This window comes from Equus quagga, chromosome 17 (genome assembly GCF_021613505.1).
Source record: "Equus quagga isolate Etosha38 chromosome 17, UCLA_HA_Equagga_1.0, whole genome shotgun sequence".
NCBI lineage: Eukaryota > Metazoa > Chordata > Mammalia > Perissodactyla > Equidae > Equus > Equus quagga.
The window spans coordinates 17,212,734-17,217,280 of NC_060283.1; positions in this window are offsets into that span (position 1 = coordinate 17,212,734).

Consider the following 4,547-nt stretch of genomic DNA (forward strand, 5'->3'; position numbering starts at 1 on the left):
TATATATGATTTGCTACTGTCTGTGGTTTCAGGCATCCACTGGGGGTCTTGGAACGTATCTCTCACAGGTAAGGGGAGACTACTGTAAATGTGCTGTAATTATTGCTGTATCTCTCAAGCAGAATGTTGAACTGAACAGGTTGTGTGGTTTAGTGTAGAGTGGGATACAGATGATCCTCAACTTACTATGTTTCTACTTAGGATTTTTCGACTTTCATTGGTGTGAAATTGATAATGCATTCAGTAGAAACTGTACTTTGAATTTTGAATTTTGATCTTTTCCCAGGCTAGTGGTATGTGGTACACTCCTCTGTTGTGACGTTGGGCAGCAGCAGCGAGCCACAGCTCCCAGTCAGCCACGCGATCACGAGGCTGATAACACTTACAACAGTCCTGAACCCATAAACCATTATGTGTTTCGCTTTCAGTACGATACTCAATAAATGACACGAGATATTCAACACTTTGTTATTAAACAGGATTTGTGTTAGAGGATTTTGCCCAACTGTACACTAATGTGTACTATTTAGTCCTTTTTTCTGGTCACTGTTACAAGGCTCCTGTAACTCTTGAAATTTACTGTCTTTTGTATGCTAACGAGAAAACTTCTGGTTGGAGGACAAGATAGCTTCAGGAGAGGGGCTGGACCTCAGAAAAACCAACCACTGTGATTAGAGGGTTAGAACTTTCAGCCGGTTCCCCAGCCCAGGGAGGGGAGAGGGGCTGGAGAGTGAGTTCAGTCACCAGTGGCCAATAATTTCAATCAATTGTGCCTACATAATGAAATCTCTGGTGCTTTATATACTTTTAATAAGTGCATAGTAAATGAGAGTTCTAGGATAGAACTTTGCATGTATGGTTAACTTTTTTCCTTCCTAATTTTTTCTGATGTTTAGTCTCCTAAGAATACAGAATTACATCATTAATATATTGTTAGAATACAAAAACTGCTTTTAAGGAAGTTAGATCAGTAAGGGTCCAGTTAGGACACAGAAAACACACAATAATTTGGACAGGGAAAGTTTAATACGATTCACTAGTAACGGTGATTGGCTACTAAAGACTAAAAACTCTAGAGAAGAAAAGGAGGAGTAAATTTTGGAGAGGTCCTCCACAAGCCCTGAGGCTCAGATTCAGGTTTTGTTGGAGAGGTTGTGATTGAAGCCCACTGGATAGCGGGCAAGTTTGCTGAGGTGCTGGAGGTGGGGACACTTCTGCCAGTAGCTGTTTTATGGGTCCAGGAAAGAAAGTGGTATAGAGCATATGCTTTTTTACACCTAGCATTTTATCTAGATGAATGGAGTTTCTGATAGTCTGGAGGGTGTGTTGTGTGTGTAATTAGTATGACGAAAAACTATATTTGCTGTAAGGAATTGTTTGTGACAGATGTAGCTGCTAGGAATCGTATAGTGTTGTAGTTTATTTTGTTTTATTAGTATAGGGATTTTATTTTTGGACTGTAAGTTAATTATGAAAATTTAAGTATGTAAACTAGAGATATGTAAAGATTTAATTGGACGAGAGAGATATATTAGGAATCAGTCAGATTATTAGCATCAAAAACAAGTTAAATATATTTTGTCTAAACTGCTGATGTCATAGTTCAAGGATGTCATTTGATTCACAAAACTTTTTTTTACCCACATGTTTTCCAGAATATAGGCGCTCTAATTTAAAAGCACACTGTTCCAAAAGCTTTTACAAATTGGGTTTTTGAAACTCAAAATGCATGTTCCCATAGAAACCATGTTTCATCATGTTGGGTTCTTATTTGGCCTGGAAATGTATTTAACTCTGTATGGACTTAGCTTATAGTGCAGTGAAACAATATTTTTTGCATGTAGAGTTCCTACTTATGATGCATTCTTTTGTCTACTAGTTAATAGGGATGGGGGATTCTCTTAGGGGCATGGACATTATGTGGATGTTAGATTGGTTGAAGGGTTGAGGTGGCAGGTGGGGTATGAACTCTGAGGTGAGGAAGGCTGGAAACAAACATTTACTGAGGACCAACTATGTCCATTGCTCTTTGCTGCCTGTTTCCCGTAAAGCATCTCATTTCTTTGCTTTTCTTCCTTTTTCTTTTTTTTGGATTATGTGAATGCTTAAAGATTGTTTGTAGCTCTGGGATTCTGTAAAAAGGTAGGAAAGGGTTTTTTTAAATTCAGAAATTCTGGCATTTCTAAGTCTAAATGTAAATAGTGAAGTATAAAAAAGCACATCTTGGGGCTGGCTCCGTGGCCGAGTGGTTAAGTTTGGGTGCTCCACTGCGGCAGCCCAGGGTTCAGATCCTGGGCGCGGACATGGCACCGCTCGTCAGGCCACGTTGAGGCGCCGTCCCACATCCCACAACTAGAAGGACATGCAACTAAGATATACAACTATGTATGGGGGGTTTGGGAAGATAAAGCAAAGCAGAAAAAAAAAAAAAAGAAGATTGGCAACAGTTGTTAGCTCAGGTGCCAATCTTAAAAAAAAAAAAAAACTACCTGCTTCATTTATATAAAAAAAAGAGCACATCTTCAGATTTTTACACCCAGAGGGATATATGATTAATTTACTTTAACACTGACGTGCTGTTAACCCAAAAAGGTTGAGATAAACTTGGCTCTGTGCCAGTAGGAAGTACAAGGTACCCCAGCCATTCATGAGATAGCTCTTTGGGGTATTTGCAGTGGAGAATTTCAATAATATTGTCCTGTACACTCACCTTCAAGCAGGATTGACAGGACCAGAACTAAGAAAGGAGGCCTTCTGGGATATTCTAGATAGACTGTAGGAGAGTGTAGAAAGTTTGTTTAGTAAGTGGGCCTGATTTAGGTATGCCTCTTGTTCCTGTCTCCAGTAATTAGTACCTCTTTCTTGTGGATGAGTTCAAGCCCTGTGATCTGACTTAGTCCACTTACCCTCTGTAAACTCTGCTATGTTCATTTATTCAGTCAATATTTATTGAGTGCCTACCACATGCCAGCACTGGTACTAGTTGCCAGGACTACAGTGATGAGTGAAATAGACAGACTGTGCTCCTTTTGGACTTAGAATCTGGTGATTAACCGTAGTATATTATTATAATGTGGTGAGTGCCAGGAGAACCTCTAACCTTAACAGAAGGCAACTGAATATACACAGATCTTTGAATTAGGAAGCAGAGTGGTATTTTGTAGACCCTGAATAAAAGTTAGAGGGAAGAGGAAGATGGGAAAGTAGTGCAAGGTGAGGCTAGAGAGAGCCGCAGCCTGCAGACAGCCCGTTAGGCCATGATAAGGATTGTACTGCAGGAAAATTCACGGAATATTACATGTGAAGGGAAATGAAAGATCATGTTGTCCTCCTTAAAATGAGAGAGAAAAATAAAAGACAAGGCTCGGGAAATAAAAGTTTTTTGTTTTTGGTTTTTGCTTATAGCTTTTAGCTGGCCAGGGGCAGGTTTGGGGCTTACGAAGAGCTATTCGAAGGACACGTGTACTAGGAATTATCTGTCAACGAAGTTTGGGGATTTCTTGTTATGGTGAGATAATACGAACTAGGGCAGTTTAGTGTTATCAGGTAGACGCAGAAGGTATTTGTGGAAACAGATGTGCGTATGGTTATGTACTTTAAAGGCAGTGGTGTTATTAATCCTTTCATTGATAGGTAACTTTGACCTGCTTACCACTCAGTGCCGGAAATACTTTAGTCTTTAGTGTATATGATTCGAAGTTTAAGAATGCCTTGGGATTGTCTATCTCATTGGGGTTTTTTTCCTTTTTTCTAAGAGAATTTGGAAGTTTTTTTAGAGGTCATTCTAAGAGTTGCCTTTTTTTCCCCTGAAGAGGGAGACTTTGACTTTGTTTCTTTTGCGCTAAACCAAGTTTTATTTATATTTGGAAATGCAGTTAAAGGAACCAATGACTGACTTATGAGGCATTCACCTCTTAACACAGAAAGCTTTCCTGCCTTCTAGTCAGCAGTGCTCCAGTCTTCTCGTACCGCTATCTAAGTGTTTTACATCAACATGGTAGGAGATTTTTCCACCGCTTACATTTTTTACTGCATCTTTAATCTTCAAAATCAGGTACCGTAGAGGAGAGAAAATATGGAAAGGACATGGGCTGTGGGATTTGAAAACCCTGTTTTCATTCCTGTCTCTGCACTTGTTCATCTCTTGAAGCCCGTTAGCTATAAAATGAGAGGAACTTCTTAGAGGGGGTGTGTGTGCATGTGCACATTTGCATGTGTCAAATGAGATTATATGCTGGGAACACTTAAAGCAGAGTCTGGCATACAGCAAGAGCATAATTGCTTATCTTTTTCCTTGGCCTAAACCAGTGATCCCCTTTTTTTGATCCTCAAAAAGTTATACCGATGTTAAATATTCTGCAGTCTTTACTGAAACAGATTTAAAACAGACCCAACATTAAGTAGGGTCAACTGAGGGAGGAAAGAATTTCAATGAAACCCTCTGATCTTTAATTTATATTGAAATTACTGATGTCTCCTTCTCCCTGGAGTGTATACTACTGTCTTTTCCACAGAGTAGGCACTTAAGGATGTCATCATGTAGTAAA